The following is a 26,055-nucleotide window of genomic DNA, read 5'->3' on the forward strand; positions in this document are numbered from 1 at the left end:
TAAACGCCAATTATTCTATTTTTATCCGTGTATTCGTTGCCGCCAGAATATTTTAATAATCCGTTGCGTAGAAACGGCCCATATGTCAATATACTATCGTCAGAATAAAGCCCTTAGGGCTGATGAACACTTAGATTGCTACTTTCTGCGCTGTTACCGCGAATAGTTTCGTACCAGGTTACACTGTGTCGCAACTTGAGGATCGCGTTCCAAATACATAAATTTTATTTGCTTGCAGAAAATTGAAGTGAAAAATGTATATGCTTTCGGGTGACGGGAAGGTCCGCCGCATTGCCGCGATGCTTTTTCGGAAGAGATAAATATATTTCGGGTAAGAGAGAGAGAGAGAGGGATGGGCGTGGCAGTATCGACCAGTAGGTCCGGCTTCTCCCGCTGCTTCCTGCAATGTCCTAACACGACTAAGATTAAATGATTCATTGTTAACTCATATCATCGGGGAAATGTGGAGAAAATAGAAGAAAACGCAAAATTTTGGAGGGGGACTTAAAGGAGATATACCACTCATGAGATAAAAATATGTACTGACTGATTTGCAAGTATTTAACGACCATGTCTCAACAATCACCTGCAGAAAATTTGGCCTCGTAAGTTTTGTTCAGAACTTCTCAAAGATTTTATATTATTACATCGAATTTAATTACACTATAAAATATTGTGTTATAACATGGCTAGTAAATATTCTTACATTTCTGTTAATTTAAAACTGAATGTAACTGTAAATCTTAGACTATACTATGTAGGCCTATTTTATGAAGTTAAAATTACGGCTTATCTTCAAAATGGCCACTGAATATCAGGCCATTGCCAACTATAGATTAACATATGAATCGGTAAGTTTTATTATGTGAGCAACACAGGAATACAATAGATTTCCACTTCCACCATCTCAGCCCCGCCCATGGTGGGATAATAATAAAAACGAACGTCTCTGTATCAAGTCCATCCAATCATTAAAATATTCACCATTTAACCATAACACAAAAGCACATTCAGGAGTGCTGAATGGCCACAAGTTTCACTGAATAATGATCCGTTGTCACGGTTACCACAATGATGTAATAACTGCTTTATTGTGAAGATTCATACAGAATACCCTTAGCATCAGTAACAAACAGTGTGATTATGTCGGTCTTGTGGACGCTGGTAAAATTTAATAATGAATTCATGTTTAGTTTGGGTTCCACTTACATCAAATTATTGGTCCCGTTTCACAGAACAGGTTTGTTAACTCTTTAAGCAGCTTTATAAATGGACTCAAGTCATGAGCGTGTTTAGCGCGTGTCTTTACTATCGCGAGTGACGAGGAGATGGTCTCGCCAAGAACCAGTCCAAGCCTGTGTTGAAACATCCGCTACGATGCTATTTGTATAAATATTTAAATCTGTGATGTGAAGGAATTTGTGTGCTAACATATGGTATTGCTGTTGGTGGAACTGAAATTGTGGTACTGTCCACGAATCTTGTTGGTTGTTTTAATGTAACTGCAGTTTCTGTAACATTGGCTCTGGGATAACACTGCGTCTCTGCTTCAAGCCGGAATTCATTTACTGTTTAAATTGTCAAAAGCCTAAATAAATCAACATAAGCAAATTTCAAATTAATTTCAACTGAAACTCCGTAATATCCGTGGGAAACTAAGCAGATCAGCACTTTCTATTCACATCATCGTCTTGATAAAACATAAATGTTGAAATTAAGATTTGAATAAATAAGGAAATAAATATAAATAAATGTTAATTTATAATCTTCTCATAAAGTAAGAAAGTAGAAGTAAAGGCATCCCCGTAACGGGCCGTGGAGGCCCATAGGGATGTGAGATGTTGAGGTTCCCACATTTTCTAGACAATCGGCTCATAGATGGCGGTAAGGTTGTCAGCCTTACGCTCCGATTATCATACTATTATAAATAGGCCTAGGAGAGATCAGTGTAAAAGAAATAGTTATTATGCATGTCATACAAAGGGATTTAAAACAATAAGAACGTTTAACATCGAGGGGCCGGAGTTCGAGTCCCGGCAGGGTTAAGAATTTTCTTTTCTCCACGTCGTTCAGATCGGCTCTGGGGTCCACCCAGCCTCCTATCCAATGGGTACCGTGGGCTCTTTCTCCGGGGGTAAAGTGGCCGAAGCGTGAAACTGACCATTCACCTCTAGCCTGTGTCGAGGTCAAGAAAATATTGATCTGTACATCCACTTCCCATACGCCTTTATGGTGTAGTGCATAACTAATTAATTACAGGAAAAAATTTACCTTTAAAAAACGTTTAAAATATCGCTTCTTTACGCAAATAACGATTTATTCCACCAGAGTAAGTTCTCATTGTGTTTGGTCTCGTAAACACTTTGTCAAAACCCATGAAAAGAAGAATGTTTTAACTAGTTTTCTTTTATTATGCTGTCAAGGAAGAGGCTTGATCATATATCTGAGGATCCGCGCTGCATGCCTCAAGAGTAACCTGGAATTTATACGATTAAAGGTGTTCCAAGGTTCGAACCCGAATTCAGGGACGAAGTAGAATACCAAGGTTTTCCAAAAAGGCACGTCTCCTACAGAAATTTAATAACAAAATGCGGTTAGCGGTTAATGTTTAGTTCGTGAAGAGATCCTTACTGAGGTTCCTCATTCAATTTCAGAACAGAATATCATCAAATCAAGACCAACACAAAGACATTACTGCACGTGACGCATGTCTATTAACTCCCTTCAACTGGAGCAGGAAATAACATCTGTCTTCAGGCTATAAGGCTGTTAATTGGAAATTCTGATTATATTCCATATTGCCCCAAGGGAGTTATCGACAAACGCTAAGAAGATAAACATATGTACGGAATATTGCAATTAAAACAGACTTCTAAAACAAGAGAACTGCGTCTATACTGGGATGATAAAGAGCACAAAACTGACGGAGCATACATCGCATTGTAGGTAAATGAGAAACGAGCTAAACATATTTGTGGGAGAGCCTCAAGGGGAGAATCCAGACTGAAGACTTGGGAGAAGGTTACAACAGAATAGTGAAGTGGAATTACGGAATAGAGTGTGAAGTTCCGGATTCGATTGAATTGGTACAGTGGTAGAATTTTGTGAACACATTAGTGAACATTATGATTCTCTGAAATTCTTCAGTGGCTCAATACGCCTAACTCTAATTACACAAGGAAAATCCTATACTTTGAACTCGGATAGCGGTCTTCTTCACGAAGCGACTTCATATAATAACATAATTCCTCTATCCTACGAAAATTTGTATTTTAACGACGTTGTATGATGTGATACTTCCATTCCGTATAATGGGGATATGTTACAGTGGAGAAGGGGAATCTAAATTTATAACAGATTACGGGCTGGACAGCAGATGTTCGATACCCTGCAGGGTCGTCTTCAGACAGGCTATACAACCTACACAGCCTCCTGTCCGATTAGTACCAGGAGTACAGCTTTTGCTTCTGGCGAGCCGTAAAATCGGTTCTTCTTATAAAAATGTGATTGGCTGGATTTGAGGTTCTCACAGCAAAAGAGACTGATACATTCCGTGACATGGCGGCCTGTAGTCCGGTAGAATTTCACCCATGTTCGGGGGAACATATTGTCTCCATCTTCAGGGTCTAAGTTATGCTAAGGAAGCAACGGGCAAGAAACAAACTGCTTTCTTCCACTAGGCAATACTGCGTCACATCCCAGAAGACAGCACTTTTCCTAATCCACTTCCTTTAATTTGGTGCGGATACCTTATATATATATACTTTCGATTATGTGAGAAATGAAGAAGTGTTAATTAGAGTCAGTGAGCAGAGGAATATCCTACACGAAATAAGAAAACGGAAGGCTAATTGGATTGGTCATGTTTTACGCAGAAACTGCCTTCTAAAAGAAGTTATTGAAGGAAAGATAGAGGGGCGGATAGAAGTGATAAGAAGACGAGGAAGAAGACGTAAGAAGATGCTGGATGACCTTGGGGACAGAAGAGGATACTGTCATTTGAAGGAGAAAGCCCTAGATCGCATTAAGTGGAGGAATTGTTTTGGAAGAGACTCTGGACGTGTCGTCTGACAGATTACTGATGATGATGATGATGATGATGATGATGATATATGCTCTAAAATATAGCAGGGTATATTTTATTTTCAAGTACACAATATTTTAATATTAGACTGCTTTGTAGACTAAAACACTACTGTATTATTTCAGGTCCTCATGGCGGTTAGTGTTCTGATTGTGTTTTCTGGATTGGGACTCCGTGGAGTCTTGGAGTTGGATGCCACCATCTAGGCGCAACTTGCTGCCTCAGTCTTCAGTGCTGACCCTGACTGCAGTGCCAGAATATCCCCCCAAAACGTTGGTATCCAATAGATTAGACTGTGTTATAACACAGAAGACTACGATTTCAATTCTTGTAGAAGGCCTACTCCAGAAAAGTACAGCGGCCATTATTTGAGCCCACAGTTGACAATTTTGAGACGTTTTGTTTCTGTACGTACAAAGGTAATAATACGGAAGCATAATATAACAATTTTGCCTCTCAGCCTATCCTTCTGGACTAGTTCCTACGTTTAATTTCAGATACTACTAGGCGGAATTTGATAAAATTTACTATTTGAGGTCCACAGAAAAGTTGTAAAATAAATTGCATCTGGGATGCATATTCACAGCTTTCCCAAAGCTTTTCCTCGTACAGTAACTGCTGAAAGACAATACACTGTTATTTGAAGCATTCTTTGACAACATATGTAATAAATGAACTACAAGGAACATAATTACACAATGTTATTCGTACAGGTAAAGAAAAAAGTTGTCCCTATGCTTAACAAATTTAGCACTACACCATGAAGGCGTATGGGGGAGTGGATATATACATCCACATTTTCTTGATGTCGGAACTAGCTGGAGGCGAGTGGTGAGTTTCATGCCTCGGCAGCTTTACCCCCAGGGAAAGAGCCCCCATTACCCACTCGATAGGAGGTTGGGCGAATCCCAGAGCCAGTCTGGACGACGTGGAGAAAAGAAAATTCTTGATTATACAGGACTCTAAACCCGATCCCTCGGTCGTCCAGGTGGGTAGCCATACCGGCTACGCTATCCCGGCTCCTGTTACTGTACAGAGACATATTTTTCGACGAGATATCTCCAATACAAGTGAATACCAAGGCCAATGCCATGTGGAAATTAGAGAAAGGCCAACTGGTAAATTTATGTGCTCTATATTGGAGTAGTCTTACCATTTATACGTCTTTTGTTCTACTGTAGATTCTCTTTAAGAGAAGTTGGAAGAATACCGTTTCAGAGAAAATGCAGCAATTCCAAGAAGTTATACGAAATAACAAAATGGGAAATTCCATTTATTTTACAATGTTACTGTTTCTGACTGAGATCACAGAATTTTCTTTTTGAAGACTCGTAGATGTAATGGACTTGCTACCTGTTTCAAGCTGGTTTCTTGCTTGGTTTATTCAGTCCCCAAGATAGGAAGACATATTTCTGTGGAACTCCGATTCACTTTCAGCTGACCATACGCGTTGTAACCCCGGAGACAAACCTCTTCATAATCACCGTTGTAAGAACCTCAAATTCTGTCATTTCTTTCCATTTAAGAAAGCGTTTTCGTTACGGTACTATTACAGAACTACTATTTAATGAGATGCGACATCTTGCAATCTGGCAGAAGTTTACCGACGTTTCAAAGAAACTTACTGCTTCCTTCTTCAGAGTCGAAGAGTAAACTTCGCAAATCAAGCAGAGTAACGATTTTGTAGAATTTGAGGTATTCACAGTGGGGGTCATGAAAATTTATCTTTTTTCTCGCGATATAAAGCCATGTATTATGTTGAAAATGATTCGGCTTTTCACAGGAAAGCATTGTCTCCATCATCAGGGTCGAAGAGTAATAGAAGCAAGAAACCAGTATGAAGCATATAGCAAGTAGCTTGAATTATTTTTCGACTCTGGAGATAGAGGTGACATATTCCTCCGAAACGTCGGCTGACTTTCAGGGGAATATATGACGTTATATCCTATAAGATATAACTCTTTAGAGTAAAGACTCTCCTTCCTGATACTCGACCCAGAAGACGGAGATTTTGTCTCTTCTGAAACGTCGATTAATGGCTTTTTATTTCAGCTTTACGTTGATATTTTATTTGTTTGCTGTTGTCTCGTGATATTTACTGGCCCATATACAAACGGATTTAGTGAGATTTGTTAATGGAACATTTATTTCTGTTACAATCTGACACGGGTCTGTTTTATTAGCAATTTTATACTGGATTTATACGGATTGGTCCGCTCTGACTGTGATCCAGGCGCATATAGTTATCGAGCCTGATGTACCTCTAAGTACATTCAGACACACACAGTGTGACTTTCCAAATTACAACACTCTTCATAGACATTTCCGCGAGAAACTCAGATCTCATGAAAATGATTTTATAATTCATGAACTTACTGAGTTAACTTGTAAAATTTTTATTGATATTTTATTACATTTGTGTCAAAATATGCATAGCTTCAGTTTTATCCACAATTGAAAGTTTCATTTAGTGACATTTAATACATTCAAACCGAATTAAATATTTAATCTCATGAAAATTGATTAACAGGAATAAACGTTTCAATGACATATGAGCTTTTATTGACATTAAGTAATTACTGGCCTACATTTAAAAATAAACCGCTTCCAAGATCAATAAGCTATACAGAGACAATTGTTCGAATTATGTATTGCACACCTATAAATCAAGCTATAATTTCAACAGAAAATTTTTAACGTAAAATCCACTCAGTAAACAATATCTGTGCAAGTAAAATATGTTTTCCCATACACATTCTTCTTCTAAAAACTAATTTCAATGAAGCAAATTGTAATTCACTTTAAAACCAAGCGTACAAAGTCTGTGGAGTACAACATGCTAAGACACTGAACGCTATGAAGTACGTTCGAGCTCTGTCTATCGCACCAACCTTCTGTTCCTATTCTTAAAGCTATCCTTGTAACAGGCCGTGGAGGCCCATAGGTTTCCGAAACGTCGAATATCCCTCATTCTCTAGACAATCTGCTCACAGAAGGCGGTGAGGTTGTCAGCCCTACGCGCCGGCCGTCCATTAATCCCATGAAGAGTCCTGGTACTCATTTCTGTTAGAGGCTGAGTCAACCCTAAGGTCATAATGTGGCTGGTAGGACTGGGACCATTTAAAAATACAATGACCTCATAGGGAATCGAAACAGCAAACTTCCGTCTTGTAGCACAGTGCCTCAATCAAGTACGCTATCGCGTGCCCCATATTCCAATTCGTAACTATTGTTAATTCTACAATTTTCTGCTACCAACTTACAATTAATGTTCGTGTACATAACGGCCGGTCTAGAAAACCGAAATTAACGGCCGTGGGCATTCGTTGCGCTGACCATGTGACACCCTCTATCCCCTAAAGTTGGCATTAACTTCGCGGACACGCGGCGGTCGCTCGGTCGGTATAGTTCGCTTGTAGACTAAAACCACGGAGTTTGTTTGTTTGTTTGTACATAACGGCAGGACATGAAACGTTTGTTGAGAGGTTAGTGCTATCCATATTTACAATCAACTTAGCCATCTATTGCTACCAACACATAACACAACGACAGAACACTAATCGTATATTACCATCATCTGGTTTTATCCATAACAACTGGCGACTCTACTATCTTCTGCCACCAGAACACAACTAATATGCATAACGACAGAATAGCAAGGCCTTTGTCGTCTTATGGCTATTCTGAATGCCAATAAATATAAATTCTTGTATACACACACACAAACACATACACACACACACACATATATATATATATACACACACACATACGGATTCTTTGTACGAACTCTCTGAAACAAATGAGAGAGATGACGTCAGTCAGAGCGGCCAAATGATCCATTTCTCGCACAATGTAAAAGATTCTGATTAAATTTAACAGCGGAGGTACCTGTTAAGAGCTGACCCACAAAATCAATTTCAGTCCGCCCATGTGAAAACTCCTATTTTTCACAGTCTTCAAACTCCTAAGAACCTACTTTTTTCACAGAAAATCATAAAAATATTAACTGTGAACAGGTAAGATTTGGAAGGAGGTTGTGGCTGCTTATTTGAAAGCAATATCAAGGTATTCACTTGAGAGTCAAGTGAATAAAAATGTAGAATTCCGGTAAGGCAAACGAGATTTGATTGAAATACTATATTTTGGGAGCAGGGATAGTGTAGTCGGTATAATGACTGGTTACGAGCTGGACGACCGAGAGGTCGATGTTCGAGTCCCGGTAGAAACAACAATTATCATTTCTCCATGCTGTTCCGACCGACTCTGGGATTCACCAAAATTCCTATCCAATGGGTACTTGGATTCTTTCCCGGGGGCAGAGCTGACCACTCACCTCCAACTAGTGCCGAGGTCAAGAAAATGTGGATCTATGCATCCACTTCTCCATACATCTTCATGGCATAGTGCTTAATTAGTTAAGCACATAGACAACTTTTACTATCCAAATTACAGGCCTGAATCACGGACCAGGGGAGAGGTGGGGGAAATATGGCCACAGATAAAAATTAACCCCTCTACGATGTTAGGATATTATCAGTAGCCAAACACTTTATCAAATTCTACTTTATTATTCATAACGTATAGAAAATATTGTATTTATAATAATTAAATAAGTGAATGAATAAATAAATTAATATGTAAATATGATCTAGTAGAAAATGGAAGTTGAGAACTTCCCTAATTAACGTATTTAGAATTTTTTTTTTTTTGTCTCTAAGACGACAAAATCAAAGGACTTGAAACTGACGGGACGTGATGGATGAAAGATGCAAAACAGATTTTACCAAGGAAACATTAACGAAAAAAGAAAACTTGAAGCCTAGGTGTAAATAGAATAATATTTAAATTTGTATAGGAGAAAGTCAAACGACTTTCCAGGTTCGGTTTAATGACTATCTTAACTCCTTGAAGTTATAGCGTCCGAAGTATGTTTTAATAACACGATGTTTACGTCTCTTGGCATGTTTATAACATTTGGTCTCTCGATGTAGTCCTACAATATTTATAGTTACTAGACATTTCCAAGTAAACATTTTTTTTTCTTCGTGAGACTGTCTGGCCTCTAAATTCTCCGCAATATTTCGCTTGGTCTCCACGTGAATATAACGGGCCCCTGCAACATGGACCTCTTCGGTGGAAAGTTATACAACTTATCAAAACTTGGCTACCGTGCTTTGAATTACTTCAGAAGTTTGTAAGACCGTCGTAATGCTAAGTTAAAAATTTACAGAACTGAGGTCAACACCAGCGATTTTCCATTCATATTAATATAATGAATACTAGACTGTTAATTCAAAATTTATTATGGAAAGACGTATATAGCCTATATCTTCAAGGAGAGGCTATCAACATCTTAAGTTTTCTTTGTTCTGCACTAATGGACAAATGAATACGTCATATTAATGTGTAAAAACAGAAAACAACGTATCTCTCTGGTCTCAGAATTCAGAAAATAAACTGGCAAAATATTCTAAGCTACTCAGTTTGTGATCGCCCTGATTGTGAAACTGCAATCTTAATAGTGGTTTCGAATGATCACAGTGTCTCCATCTTCAGATCCAAAGATTGTAGGATTGAGAATCTGATGTGTTATGAGGCAAGTAGTCACTGAGAATGACCTGGGACGGAAGACACCTGATTCAACATCCCCTGCGAATGTGGGGAACTGTTTATTGGAAAAACCTGTCGTAGCAACGAGACCAGGGTTAATGAAGAGCTCTGTCACATCTGATTGCATCAATCAGAGAAGTCAGCCGTGGCGGGACACAGCAATGACCTGGGTCATCGGATCTCGCACACCAGTACCTGCACCCTGGCCAAGACACGTAGGCGCAGTGCCCGGCGGCTAGTAAGGGAAGGGGTAGACACGGAGCTCCACCCTAACATCACGAACAGGGAGGACAGCTTCTGCTTGAACAAGCCGTGGAAGCTTCTTATCGGCTCTATAAGGGAAATACGGAAGATTTTCTCCAAGAATGGGGACAGCTTCATCCTCCCGAACCCTTGTAAATATACTTCCCACTTTCCATCTGTGTTGGTCCTGGAAAAGGTCGTCTTATCTCACAGCTCCGGAAAACAGAACGTGGGTTCAAAACTCCTATTGGTCCCGTTCGGGTTCTATCTTACATCCTTCTTCTCTGTGCCTGCATGACCGCCGTGTTTACAGTTAGCCTACAGGCCTACAGTCCACACGATACCTCAACGCACCCGTTACGAAACTAATGATTAAGGCATCATGTTTACAGTTAGCCTACAGGCCTACAGTCCACATGATACCTCAACGCACCCGTTACGAAACTAAAGATTAAGGCATTATGTTCCTTCAAAATAATGGTATATAATTGTAGGACTGCAAGGTACCATAACCCACAAGACCGTGGCCTGAACAATCACCGACATGAAAGCCTTAAAATGTATGGATTATTCGATTTAAAACGAGATGGCATCCACCTGCTGAAGTTTTCTTTCCTTCGTCCACCAACTGGTTCACCCACTTACAAAACCCACTTCAGCATACACCCACATTTTCAATCGCTTGGTGGCTTTCTGCCATAGGCTTAGCCTACATAATTCACAACAGTAAATTAGGTAGGTGCCAGTACCAGTCCTTAGATGTATATATGATTCTTTCTCGAAATGTGAATTTTATCTTTGGAGCTCGACAGGAATGGAGCCACATAAAAATTTCCTAAATCCTCATGAAAAAAGTACATTCAAGATAAAATCACTATAACGAGTTGGACACATCCGGAGAATTAGAAAGATTTCAGACAATAATTCATGCCTGAAGCCAGTACATACCGACATCACAGCGAGATCTGACGGTCTCACAGCGGCAACTGTGAAGAGTACGGTTTTCTGGGGTGATAATGTGTAGTTGAGCGAAGATTCACCTGCATTTCGAGGGAACGCACGCGGTAGCGTAGTTGGATGAGGCATTATGCTACAAGCCGAATGGTCACGGTTTCGTTCCCCGATGTGGTCATTGGTTTGTTCAATTGTCTTAATCCTTCAAGCCAAATTATGATTCTGGGGTCGACTCAGCCTCTATCAGAAATGAGTACTAGTGATCTTCCTGGGTCAAGGGGCGATCGGAGCGTAAGGCTGACCACCTCTCCGTCATCTGTGAGCCGATTGTCTAAAAACTGAGGGAGCCTCGACGTCTCACAACGCTATGAACCACCATGGCCTGTTACAGGGACAGCTTTTGTTTTTTTTTTAACGGGAGAACGAGCAATTATTACCATGTACACCAATGTGGTGATGTATGTACATAAGGGGGGATACCAGGATTCTTCTTGAAACGACACTCACAGGAATTGCTAAGTAACAGTGATTATGGACAATATCGTACCTAGCATCAACATTTTCTTTTCTGATGGACCTGTATTGGCTACATGATGGTGCATTACCTTACTACCACACCGATGTGAGATAATTTCCCGACGTTCATTTCCCCGGAAGAAGCAGAAGAAAAAGAAGTGTGGAATATCCACCCCGATCTCCTGACTTAACACCTTCAGACATTTACCTGTGGAATACTCTATAGAACACGGTGCACGTCACAAAATCAAGAACACTGCAGAACCTGAAACATGAGAATTAATTTATCTGCGTCGCTACTCCACCACCAGCAATGCCGTACTCTTCGACGCCGTTGGCCACAATGTAGTGGTCATTTTGAACATTTGTGACTACAGGGATATGTTGGAGATACAACTTTGGACGAAAATAGTTTAAATTCCAATTTAACGTATATCTGCCTTTTGAATTCTTAAATATAGTCAGTAGCGACTAAGTAATAGTTATAGTCCTAAAATTTAATGTGGGATTATTTTTATTTCTTTTTTTGGTTACATTAACATTTATGTCTCCAAATATGATAAAACTTATGAGAGTGAATACTCTCTGAACCGTACCTGACAAAAAATAATTTAAATTGAATTATTTTGTTATACAAATTAGTAAATCGTGTTTCAATATAAATGAAATGGTTACTATTTGTCTACACATTCCAGTTGCGATAAAGGTTTAACCATAATAAGGATAACATTTATGAAGATCAACATGCTATTTTAACTCTTTTAGCGAAAGATCGAAATAAGAAAAAATAAAACAAAATTTCGATTGAGTATAGATTTCCTTGAAATCTGAGTTATTTATTTCTTATGTAGTGCACTATTACAATATGATTTTTATGCATATATTAAACAAAGTATAAATATTTAATTAATGTTTAGTCCGTGTAATAAGAGTGAAATATTTGTTAATATTCATTCAGAACATAGCTTTCATTTCTCATCAGTCTGAATTAATATTAACTAATAGTTGTTGCATGTGAACACAATGTTTTCAGAAGGGAAGATTTCATCGAGAATTACACTGTACATTTTTCTAAAATGGAACACCTCAGCAGTTATATAATATTACTCCTCTTTCTCAGTTTCGCTACAGTTTGTTTTTTTTCCCAAGTAAAAGGAAGAGCAAGGATGCTAGAAAGGAAATTCATTTTTGCGGAACTTGATTATTAATTGCCGGCCCATATTTATACAATTTTAAAATCTTCTTAATTTTACTAGTAGTTGATTGAACGTTATAAAAATTCATAAATATTATTTATGCTTGCAGTATTTTTCTCGTGATGATTTCTCGGTTTTGTATGCCTGTGAAACATGATATCTCATTCTGGTTGAGGAAAGTTACTAGAGCAAAAGAACGGTTCATTAAATGGAAAATTTACGATACAAAATGACAGAGGACTCAGCAGTTTACTCAAGGTTATCTGGTACTCTTGTGGTTGAGAAATGAAGTATATTAAGACGGGTGAAATGGAAGACGTGTGTAAAAAGTGACCGTATCATAGGGGATTTTCACAGAATTCTTCTGTGGAGACTGAGATTAGAGAAAGCCCCATGTAGTTCCGGAGCAGAACCGAGCAGAGCCACTCAACCACGACGCACCATGGTCGCCTAAATCCGAGAATAGAATTATGGGCTAAATTAAACGGGTCTTGAAAAACACATTTTGGAAATGGGAGTTGGACGGAGATGGCTCAAGGTAGGGTGTGCAGTGAGGTTTGCTATTAGCCTTCTTGAACTTTCTGGTTCTCCTTTTAGCCCGAGGACATCAGTGTAAAGTTCGTGGGTCCTTGAGCTGCGGTCCGCTACGTCACACTGTACCAAGTTCTGAAGCGCCAAAGAGACAACAATCGTGCACAGCACGGTGTCTGCTGTGGTCTATCCCACAGCCAATTGCTTGTAGTCCTGTGCAAGCATTCTTCTTTTCATAAAGGTCTGTATAGTATGTCTTCTGTGTAGATCAGTAAAATACCACTCAAACAATGAAAGTGGCCCTTATTAACTTTCATATTTAAACAAAAATTGCGAAATTTAAATTTTAAATAGGAGATAGCTATATAGCTATGTGTGTGTATTACCGGACTATGTGTGTATGTTACGTCGTTCTTGTGGCTTCTTAGCTCTCACTCATTTACATGTGCGGCAGCTCTATTTTATAAATTGAGTTATTTGGAGGAAAATATAGCTTAATTTACTGTTTTAACGGAGAATAGGAGTGGGGCAAGATAAAGAAATGAAAGGGAGAAAAGAAAGATTGAAGATTATGAAGGACGAAAGTAGGAAAGTACCTCGTTTCGTTAAGAATCTCATATATTTCCAGTAGTGATACGTAATTAATTCGGACAAGATATTCTGAACACTGACTGAAGTTCTACATGATATTATAGAAAGTATTAAACCTAATATGGAGTGAGCTGGTTTGCATTTAAAATTGAAATGAAATTGTACAAATAAACGCAAGTTGATTCAAGCCAGCTTTACAATTCTTCTCCATAACAGATTTCCAGGATATTTAATGAAATTTGATATTTACTCAGCTGTTCGAGATCTCTTCGATTTAATCGAACCAAAGGCTTCGTCATCGTATGAAAACATGGTTACATGGGGGTGGTCCACAACAAGTACGTAGTTGTGTGACAGTATAAATAAATAAGAAGGAATTCTTGGAAAAATATATTTTGGTTAAGGTTTCTGAAGATATATTTTGAAGTGAAGGGCTCCTGAACTAATAGAATTTTTGACCTTCCACAAGGATAAAAGTTTACAACACTGGGAAATGCCACAATTCTCGTCTATATCAGCAAAACATGGAGAATTTATGCCAAACATATACACAGAATCAGAGCCATTAAGATTTATGCCAAACACAGAAACAGAGCCATTAAGATTTACTTTAAGAGGCAAGGTAAATATGTATAAAGAGAATTAACAAGGGAACACGATATTTTAAAATGCCTAAACGCTTAATCTGAATTGAGCAGCATTTCGGATTGTAGAAACAATTTATAAACGCATTATTCCATAAAGTAGTTCAAAGGATTTCAAACGGAGTTTATTAAGTATACTTACAATCTGAAAAATTGAATGCAAATTAGTGGAAGTCTCTCATAAAAATTTTAAAATATTCTTAGGAAGAGTTTACGGAATGGGTCTACATTGAGAAGTCATTTTATGATCTTCTACAATATCACACTTTATTAGGTATCATTGGGGACGAAAATATGAATTACGTTTTCTGGCGAAAGTCTTCTATGTAGAATTTTGAGAAATTCTGTCATCGATTTAGGCCTTAATATTAGGTCACATACAGACAGACTTGACTCTCACATATGGCGTTATTTCTTAGTTTGTAAAGAACTCCTGAGAAATGGATCAACGACATTGAAATTAATGATAAATATAAATTAATAAAATACAAGAGATAAAAACTTTTGAGACAAGATTCATTCAACGAATGGCTAAAGCTTATAATATCATATATCTTATATTTTGTAATATCCAGTAGTTTTATTAGATTTCAATAACGTACTATACAAATACAAATACAAATAAATATTTGTATTTGTAGACAAACATGAGAGCGAATTATTTATGCAAAATCACAAAAAGGTACATTGGAAATTAATGGAAAACCTTTCGATTCTTTTCAGATTTCAGCCGTTGCCTAATGTGAGGACGCGCTGCAGTCTCTTGTTCAACCGTTCATGAGCGCTACTTGCATTCTACTGTATTGAAGGAAAAGTCGATTTCTAATAATGTGCTCTTTATATTTTAATTTGGTACGCATCCCTTCCAATTTCATTTCCAAACAGACTTTGCATCCGATAAGTGGAACAATGAAAGTAATTAAACTAATTTCGCTTAGTGGGGGATGGAGTCCAGCTGGGTCCACTCGGCACGGCGGCCATTGGTTGGCCTATTGTACCTGCTCCGGGTGATTATGATGATGGAGAATTTGGTGGAATGAAGATTGGCAGGGGAAACCGAAGTACTCGTAGAAAACCGGTCCCAGCTCCACTTTGTCCACTACAAATCCCACTTGACCAGACCCGGGATCGAACCTGGGCCATCGCGGTGGGAAGCCAGCGACTAACCGCTTGAGCTATGGCGCGGCCTTTATTGAAAGTAACCAAGAGGCATAGAAGTTCGACACAATGTTGCCACTTACGACGCTTTTAGGAAGTGTGCAAGGTAATGAGTTGAGCTTTGGACGAGTAAGATTACATTAGCACCCATCAAGTTTATACTACTCGTACGTCTGATTTATTAGAAACTATGCAAATTCCTTCAGTCACAGAATTTTCCACGTCTAATGATATTGCTCTTCAATCGAATTAAGTAACAGAGTAACAACGTCTATTGATTTATATCTAGTTTTTGCACGAAGTGCATAAAATGACGTAAGTTGTGTTTCTCCGTTCATTGGCCAGTCCATCCACTAAGTTTATCTCCGAGATTAACAAATAAATTTGCAAATAAAATTGCAAATCTATGTATTTTGTCATTCAATAAGGAGATGAATTGTGTATTTCATCTTAAAGAACGTGGAGAGAAGAAGCAGATAGTCTTATTGCCTCCGCATTTATCTAGAGGATAAAAAGATAAAGTTGTTCCTGTGCTTAATTAATTAAGCACTACATCACGAAGGCGTATGGAGGAGTAGATAGATCCATATATTCCTGTACTCTACACTTGCTGGAGGTGAGTGGTCAGCTTCATGTCATGGCCGCTTTACCGCAGTGGAAGAAGTCCCGGTACGCATTGAATATGAGTCTGTGTGGACCCCAGAGTCGGTCTGGACGACTTGTGGAAGATAAAATTCTGGAGCCTACCGGAATTCGAACTCAGATTCCTCATTCATCTAGACCGTAGCCAGTGATATACTGACTACGCTATCCCGGCGACCAATTATCTAAAGGGACTAAGGAAATAAAAGAAAAGTATGTTACTCCATATCGTCTCTTTTTAGCCGATGTTTTCTAAAATAATATGTTGTATTACGACGACTAAAATTTTAGGAATATTAATCCGGTGGATTTTGATAGGAACGTGAGTGATCTGAAGACAGCGGGAAAGTGGGAACCGCTGTGATGCGGGTAGTCTCACGCTGGCAGAACGGAGGTTTGTTGCTGCGGCTGTGGCTGCTAGGACGCGACCCCAGGGGTGGGAAAGGGACGGTCACATTCGTATCGATCCGGTCCATCGCAGGATGCTGCTACAAATTTCACTACGCTTACAAAAAACATCAGACTGCGGTTTTGACAAGAAGTTCTGGGAAGAACTAACCGCCTAATTCCCTTTCACTACATATTGAGTATGTCATACCAAACGGACCTCACAGAACACATTGCGTCCAGCAGTTGTTATATTGTTGTGTGTGTATTCATTGCTGCAGGAACGGTTTTACTGAGCCGTTGCCTAGAAATGTTAGGAGGAAAAGCAGCAAGTTTTCTCATAAGCTTCTTTTATTTCTTCGAAACGAGGAACGTAGCGTAAAGAATGAAAAACTTTATGCCAGTCAGATTTTGCTAGCAGCTCTAATACAGATAAACTGCAGAGAAACAAGTTGGGCTGCATATACACTCAACTGTAACTGAAGTAACTGTTTTCCTATCATTTCTTTACTTCTTCTTTCTAATTTCCCATCATACATTACTTCTTTCCTTTTCGTTCTTCGTACTTTCTTTCTTTTTCTCCTTATCATTGTTCCTCCAGGCCACGGTGCAGCACAAGGATTTAGTCACCAGCCTCCTACATGACGCCCTGAGTTCTATCCCACGTCAGGTCATGCGGGATTTGTGGTGGACAAAGTGAAGCTGTGGCAGGTTTTCTCCAAGTACTTCGGTTTCCCCTGTCAATTCCCACTCCACCAACTGCTCCACATTCATTACTCATTCTGACATCTACGCTTTTTAGTGTCTACACTGACAGCATCTTTGAGTAACAGACTCATTACTCGTTACCCCTCCGTGGTTTCACTGTCTTCGGTTTCTATAGAAATTCATGCTTCCAGACCTCCTGCTTCCGCAACGTAGTTCATATGTTTAGACTATTATGTTGTAGGATATAAAGCCGTGTTGTCAGTTTAAAGTCAACCGAGGTTTCGGAGAAAAATTTAGCCTCCATTTTCAGGGTCGAATAAGCAGGACAATATACCAGGGTGAAAGTAGATGGTTAAGGTGGAAGCTGCCTCGGCTTGCCACCTGCTTTCATGTTGGTATATTGTTCGGTGTACTCAATCCTGAAGATGGAGGTGATATGTTCCTCCAAAACATCACTTGATTCAGTGGGCTACAAGGCGGTATATACAAGAAAATAGTACTTTTTATACTCACCGATACAGAATTTACATGCGTTTTCCATTTATATGCACGTCTCATTTTTCTTCTTTCTTGTTGTGGCCAGTGGAACATATTTTTCGGAAATCTTTCCTCCTTAATTTCATCAGCATGACCATACCGTTTCAGAGCTCTGTTTTCTAGATTTCTTGTCACATCCATTTCCCCGCACAGTTTATGCATAGTTCTCACTCTATTTTCCTTCGTAGCGCGAACACATCTTAAATAATCAAATTCAAAATTTCCCATTTTACTCCTCTTTCTTTCTTGAGTTATTTATTTCCTTTCCCACTTTCCAAGTATTATTCCTCCTTTCCCTCCATTTTCTTCCCTTTTTCCTTTATACACTGGCACTCCTACTTTATTAATTTCTTGCTTTCTTCCTCCAGTCCTACGAGTCTCTCTGCCTGTCTTTCATACTCTCTGTTTATTTTTCATATTTTCTTCCAAAATTTTTGTATAATTTATTACACTTTTTACATTAACAAATCTAATCTGCAATCTGGGGAGGAACACAACCTACTCGTTTTTATTCATGTCCACTTATAGACCATGCCCCTCACAAGAGACTAACTTTGCATGTTGCTTGTTCCTCGATGCATTTGCGGAAACGCTTCTCACTTGACATGAAAATACGTTGTAGTCGTATCCCATTTTCCCTTTCCCTACTTCCCTTTTTCTTGTCTTCTGTCCGTCTCTCTTTCTTTCTGTCGCTCTCCATGTATGCACTCGCTTTCCTCCTTTATTCTCCCTCTCTTTACTGTTCCTTCATCTTTCCTTCTCTTTTGCTTCTCTTTCCGATTTATTCCTAACTTCTTCCTCCTTTCGCCTTCTGTTTTCGTTCGTGTGTTTTACTGGAACGTAATGTGGAATTACATATACATGTATACATATGTATTCGTAAAGACAATATTCCTAGGTAACCGTGCAGCTGAGTACTGCGTCGCTCCAGTCTAGGGACATTCATAAGTCTGATATAATTAATATTCAATTTCATTGTTTCAATATAGTTTATTTTAAGAAAACATGCTTGAGAATGGGAGGACGTTTTCCCCAGTCCGCAGTAGAAGAATAATAAGAACAATTATGGGTAAACAATCCGAGAAGCGAGTTTGTAGTACTCCTGTCCTTGTGGCACGTTAAATTCTCTTTAGACATTTAGAGAATGAGGACATTAACTCTCAAGTTTGGCGACATTCTGGGTTTGAGGCTTCTCTCAGAAAGTCAAGTGTTACGCTCTCAGAGTGGCATTAACAAAGTTTTCGTTGCGTTGTTGCTTTTCTGAGCATCAAAGTAACCAACTCAGGTCACGGGGTCTGTTAGATGAAACAACCACAGAATCACCGAATTCGCCGGCGACTCACAGTCATCATTCCAGTTGCCATTCTGACGCTACTAAATTACCCAGCAGTTCTTGATTCTTCCTACTTCTGTTATATCCTTTCCTTTTCTTTCCTTTGTTAATTCCTTCTGGCCTTCTTACTTTATGTCTACCCTTCATTATTTCCTTCTTTCTTTTGTTTCGTTTTTGCTCTTTTACTTCTTTCTCATTGCCTTTGTTTCTCGCTTTACTACTGCGTTTCCTTCTTTCATTCAATAAATCTATATTTATTACTTCATTTGTCCTCCTTTTATTTCTTTGTTTCTTTTCTCTTATTTGTTTCATTAGCTCTGCCATCCATTCCTTTTTCGGCCTGTATTTATCTTCTTCTTCTTCTTCTATGTTTACTTCCATCTTTTTCTTTACATTTTTTTCTTTGTCAGTTTCGTTCTATCTTTCCTCATGTCTTCATTCCTTTATGTCTGTGTTCCATTCCTTCACATTATCTTTCTTTCTTTCCCCTTTACTTCATTCTTTCTTCCACTGACTACATCTGACTTCTAACATGAGGCAGCAAATTTGAAACACACAGATAATTTCCCTGCACCGTGATCTCCTTATGAGGCTTGTGTGTCTCTCCACACGAGCTAATGCCGATCAGTATAAACCAATTTATAGGTTTTGAACACAAAGCCTACGTGTTTCTGACATGTTGATCTTTGATTCCTGCACTCACTACTGGAGCTTTGTTCAGGTTGAAGCAATTTCTACCCTGCAAATCAAATGTCCAGAGGCTGCCTCATCTTCGTCACAGGGCAGTATAGTCCCTTCTCATGTCAAGCATTCGGCGGCGTAAAGACTGCAGATGTGGAAGTTACTCAGTAATTTCCGATATTCATATAGTGAACTTGCGTGTGCTGAACTTGTGTGTCTTCGTTCATTTCTAAAAAGGTTATCTGTTAGAAGATTCATGTTAGGAATCAGATAATACGTCAATTTAAGAAAGAATCATAATATGAGGAAAAAGTAGAAAGATGGTCTGAAGAAATGAAATGCATAAATAAAACAAAAAGCCGAAGAGAAGAGCGAAAAGAGAGGGGAAAATAAAGAGTAAAGAAGGCTGTTCCGAGACGAATAAAACGAAGAACAAATGCCGAAGGAAGGAATGGCTGGCAGACAGAGAGAAAAAGAAAGAGAGGGGGAAATACGAATAAAAATAAAAGATGAATAGGAGGAAACGTGGGAAGAAAAATACAGAAAAAGAACATAAGCAATAATTTGTTCATTCTAATTGTATTTGGAGAAGCGTACAATTTATGAAGCTCCTCATTATGCAGTTTTCTCAAACTCCCCGTCACTTCATCTCTCTTTGGTCCAAATATTCTCCTCAACACCTCGTTCTCAAACACCCTCAGCCTATAATATTCTATATGCATTCCTCTTCTCCCCCATTCGTGCTACCTTCATGACATAAAATATATTCACAAATTTGGAAGTTAATGTAAAAATTAGAAACTAAATTTCCTGCGGCAAGGAACAACATAGGAAATTTAATTTCTAATTTTTAGATTAACTTCCAAATTGACATAAGGCTGTCCGGAAAAGAGTAGGCTGTTTGACTATAATTTTCATATCATTTCGGAATCATTTCAATAATATATCGATTAATACAGATACCTTATGCTATTAGGCGCTAGAAAGAATGCCGGTCTAGAAACGTACATATGAATTAATAAGCATACATTCACTTCTCGCAACCAGAATTCGACAAAAATTCCCATTATAAAGGCAGATATTAAATCCATTGGAAGTGTTGCAAATTTAAATATCTTGAGCAACACCAGACAAATACATTTTGCTTTCACACGAACGGTAACGTCAGGTTACTTGCAGGGTATGCTTATTGCTATTCCGTTAAAATGTTTGTCATCATCTGCGATTAAAATTTAAATATGAAAACCTAGAAACTAATATCAACAAATATAAAGTCACGTGTTCTGTACGGGTGTGAAGCTTGGACTCTCACCGTGTGAGAAGAACATAGACAGAGATGTCGGGAACAGGATGCAGAAGAAAATATTTTGAAACGAAGAGATAGCAAATAATGGAGAAAACTACATAGTGAGTAGTTTCATACATTTACTCTCTGCCAAAATACAATAGATACAAGGGGGATGAAACGGATCTGACATGCAACATGCTTGAGAATAATAGATAACGTTATATGAATTTATTCGCAAAACATAAAAAATTCCAATATGTAGGTATGAGTATGATAAATAGGTAGGTTTTACCGGGTTACGAGAAAGTAGACTCAATTCAGCTGGCTTAGGACAAGTTTCTAGAAAACACAGTAATATACTCGTAGTATTTAATTGCAGTTAATTTAATGACGTCAGCGACTCGTGTTATGTAGCGTCGAGAACAAAATAACGAACCGTTAGGTGCCATAATTTTTTGTGAATTTCTTGAGATTCGCTAGTAACGAAAATATTATCCATTCCTGATGTCCTGTTTTAAGGAAATTTTAACGAAGTACCAGTGAAATAAAATATAATAACAAGTTATTTATTAGCTCTGTTAACAAAAGAACAGTATTTTTCCCGACATTGCGATATTTTGTCAGTCATTTATACCACATGAATTGAGCACAAACCGAAAAAGGCTAAAAAAGTTAAAATGATAATTCGTGTACTATTTGGTGATCTCACAACGGTGGTGAAGAAAAGTTCTATATTCTGGGACATAACATTTTGTATTCCATTGAAAGTCAATCCATGTTTCCTCCGAAAAGTCATTTGACTTTCAAAGGAGTACATAGCCTGGTATGCCAGAAGATACTGTAGAATTCTATATATTGATGCATATCTGCAGCATCAAGTCGACAGAATAATAAAAACTGGAAGATAATGAAACCGATCACAGTGACCGTGCGGTTTAAGCCATGAAAAGTATCCCCCTTCAAGCACTGGGATCGTGGACGCGAACCTGAGTAGAGGCGTGAATAAACACGATTCGTCAGTGTTACAGTTGCCCTGTGTAGGTAGCTTCGTCCCAACCGTCGGCAAGATCAATAGTTTCATATTAATTCTGAAGGGAAACAGGTCAAATGACCTAATAGGAAAGGCAGGGGAAGATAATAAATTTCAAATATATTTTTATTTTATTAGAGTGTGCATTTGCAGTCTAGTTAACATTCAGTTTGTTAGAACGTCACTGATAATCCTGTCACTCCTGTCACAAATATTGTGTTTATGGACATTATCCCTCCTCCTGTCTTTATCTAAAGACACCGTCCTGTTCATGTTCCAGAACACAACGTTTCGGATACCGGATTCTGCTCCGTCTTCAGATAAAACGTACTCAGTTGGGTCCAATCCTAGTACCTATCTCTGGAGACAGGGACTAGCTCTATTGATTGGGCCTAACTGAGTAGGGTTTACTGAAGACGGAGACAGAATTAAGTCTCCAAAATGTCCTATTTCGAAAAATAAACAGGACTGTATTTGTAGATATAAACAGGACAATGGATAATGTCCAGGAAAATAATATTTGGATTAATGAACCATCTTCATGCATATTCAAATCTTATTGCTATAGCAAGTGTCACGTAACTTCGAACAAAGCCAAGAGTAACCTTGAATGCGCAGAAGAAAAATTTCAGACAAGGGGGTGGAGGGTGTGAGAAGTGACAGGCGGCCAGTGGAAGAACGAGTGTTAAGAAACTACTCCCACCCCAAGTTATGAGCGGGATTTGACTAGGAATGCGGGGCTTTGTTCGACGTTACGTGACACTGTCTATACTCCTCTTTGTCAACAAGATTTCAGTATTAGAGATTTTGTATATATTAATATATGTAGCTTTCATTTCATGAAATTACGCTGCTGGTTTCATAGAGACCGCACATTGCATACTAGCAGTGTATACAGTAACAGATAATGGTTGGGGTACAATTGGCAAACAATGGTCAGCAACTGGAAGGACGTCTGGTTAACCTCTCGTATGTGTTGCCCAAATAACATAGGGCAGGTCATGAGCATTGATCTGATTTATACTAGACTGAAACGGCGGTTGTCCTATATCTACCAATACTGCGCTAAATCTATTCGTGGCATGAATTAAGCCACTTGTCCTTGTCCTATCCGCAATACGCCCTGTCCACATCCAAACAGATTGAATAATCAGTGAACCACATAGCAGCACTCCAAAATTTTACACTGAAATAGGAAGGCGGATTAGCTTTAGGAGTCTGTGTCAATATTTGTTGAACAGTGATATCTGTATAGGCTTTAGGTTTGGATTAATCAAATCAATCCTACATTGACCCTTGAGTAATACGTATTACAATTATATGAATAAGACCATTTTCTTCCACATCCCTTCTGTTTCGTCTTCCCATCATGGGTCATTAGACGTAATGTAACCTCAGATTAAGGTAGACTTACATCAGGTCTACCGTAAAATAGAACAACAAATGAAGAACGATATCTCACTTTGCTTTCCGCTATTTTGCCGTCTATGTGCAACGTTGTTTAATATTCTCTCGTGACAATAAAGCGAAAATGAACAGAGAATAACAACCGATGTTTCACGTAGACGGGAAAATAAGGGGAACACAAGGTCAGATCTACGGAATAAAACAGGATTCCGCAATTTTATAATAATATGACGTATCAACCCATTGTTGGGCAACGGCTCGATAAACGTGTTCCCGTGGAGACAGATTCTTGGTGAATAATTCATTGCTGGGTATCGGACTAATAAACACGCGGCTATAAAAATACGCTACAAAAATGAAAGGGGTTTTCTATGTGGTCTGTTCCGAGACTGCATGGTAACATGCCTCTACAGCAATGGTGGGACTGTGTTTTCTACGCTGCGTGGTCCGTGCCGCGAACTTATAAGGGAGAGAGTATGAAGGGGTAGTTAGTTTGAACATGTTTTGCTGTATAGGATAAGGTGAAGCCAGACAGAGAAAATATAAGAGGCTTAAACTTGGCGGTGGTCAAGCTTACAACCGTTTAAATGACTAAGCTGCCGTTGTATCATAAAATATGTAAGTTAGGCATGATCTGCTCTGTAAAGCCCGTACTGACAGAGGACTTATAGTGCAAAAGAGAGAATTTTCAATAACATGTTATATGTGCGAGAAGTACGCTTGAAGAAAGACCAATCATTTTCATAAGAGACAAACCCATCTTCTTGTCAGAGAAGATGTTACATAGGGACTATTACCTCAGTAGTTCAGTTGGAAAATACCTCTGGTCTTGGGCCTCAAGGGGCCTGACCCCAAGATGAATTGATTGGCGGTAAACCGTCAGTCGTAAAGTAACTTTAACTTTGACTTTAGGTAGTCAGTTGTTGGTAGAAGATAACAACGGGAAGTTAGTAGTTAAAGAAGAATTAGAAGTCGGCCTATGAAGTCTTAGTGTATGATCGGAGGATTTAGTCATTATGAGATTGTTTTAATTCCGTTGCCAGGATAGACTAATGAAGTCTGGGAATCCTAGCACGTGTGTAACGGTGAACTGTAAACCATGTAAATCAGCGATGGCGTTGTATTGCTTGTAAGTACGAGTGACCGTACAAGAAGACGGTAATAAATCCAATCATCCAACCAAGAAACCAATATTTTTAGCCACGGAACCCCTAACACGTGAAAATATGAAAAACGACATCCCCCTAGTAGTTGTTTGTGTATAATGTGAAGTTAACCTACCTTCTATGTTCTTCGCACAAAGTGAAAATGATAGTACAAGCGAACGCATAATGAAAAGCTCGTTTGTCAGTCTGTCTTCCCGTACGTTCCATTTCCTACACTGCTGGAAAAAAAATCGATTATATTTAAATTTACGGTCTACGCTAAAGTTTATACAGAATTTAATTTTGGTTTGCATGTTCACAATCTGTTTCTGTAAGATCTATTTTAATATTAGCCATCTATGTCCAGCTCCCTGACGTAACCTTGGTTTTGCAACGAACTTCTGAGGTTGTCATTTCTCACCTCCCCTTCGCTGTTACAGATTTTGTCTTTTTATCTACGAATACATTGATGTAAGACTATAAAATGTTGGGTAAAGATTAAAATGTGAAGAATTTATTTGTTATTTTGCCCATCCTGCTGCTGTATCCCCTCGCTTACTTCCAATTATTAGTTATGACATCAACTCCTGTCCATTTCTAGGAACCCTTGGGGCTTTTCAACTGCGGTCCGATCAATGGGACTTCTCTCCGGGCGGTAGTCATTGAATCGGTAACCTGCCACTGAGAGACAGACCAGCTCCACCCTCCGGTTTACACTTCTAGCAAACAAGAGAGGCTTTAGCGGCGTTACATCTTAGCTCTTCACTGCTGTCGTAACAAGTCCTTCAGAGAAATTAACCCATTACAACCCACAGGTAAATATGCGTACCACTTGCTTTAACATTCCACTTGCAAAGTGTACTCAGAAAGGTTTGTATGATTCTGAAAATAAACAGTATTTGTTTCCCTAAATATTATTAATGTACCGAACCTTATGAACGACATGCATTGCGTTTACTTGAAGTATGAAATGAAATTAAAAATATTTAGATAATTTTCTCGGTTCCACCAATTCACAGATAATTATAAATTCCTAACCATATTCATGCCGGTCACGGTAGCCGAGCGGTCTAAGGCATGCACTGTCTTCGCTCGCCGGGAAGCCGGGATCGTGGGTTCGAATCCCACTCAGGGCATGGATGTTTGTGTTCGTTTTTCTGTGTTTGTGTACAGGTAGAGGCTTTGCGACGAGCTGATCACCCGCCCAAGGAGTCCTACCGAATGTGTAAGATCTAGAAAAACCGAAGTGAACGGAGTTCATGGAGGTAGGGCTAGGCCCACTGGGGCTGTAGTGCCATTGAAAAAAAAAACATATTCATAGGCCGGTCACGGTAGCCGAGCGGTCTAAGGCATGTTCTGTCTTCGCT

The 26,055-nt window shown here is 38.8% G+C and overlaps 1 protein-coding gene and 1 long non-coding RNA gene across 2 annotated transcripts in view; one reads left to right on the top strand and one right to left on the bottom strand.

The window, feature by feature from the left end:
• The window catches only part of LOC111871543 (acetylcholine receptor subunit beta-like 1), a 160,498-nt gene that overhangs the window by 124,691 nt on the left and 9,752 nt on the right, over window positions 1-26,055 (bottom strand). The window lies entirely within an intron of this gene.
• The window catches only part of LOC111871544, a 148,414-nt gene that overhangs the window by 120,838 nt on the left and 1,521 nt on the right, over window positions 1-26,055 (top strand). Inside the window, exons 4-7 of the long non-coding RNA XR_004513782.1 lie at window positions 4,210-4,356; window positions 13,204-13,378; window positions 15,096-15,224; window positions 25,290-25,503. This is a non-coding gene — a long non-coding RNA (uncharacterized LOC111871544). The remainder of the gene's footprint in view (window positions 1-4,209; window positions 4,357-13,203; window positions 13,379-15,095; window positions 15,225-25,289; window positions 25,504-26,055) is intronic.

The sequence above is a fragment of the Cryptotermes secundus genome, unplaced genomic scaffold (genome assembly GCF_002891405.2).
Source record: "Cryptotermes secundus unplaced genomic scaffold, Csec_1.0 scaffold1066, whole genome shotgun sequence".
NCBI lineage: Eukaryota > Metazoa > Arthropoda > Insecta > Blattodea > Kalotermitidae > Cryptotermes > Cryptotermes secundus.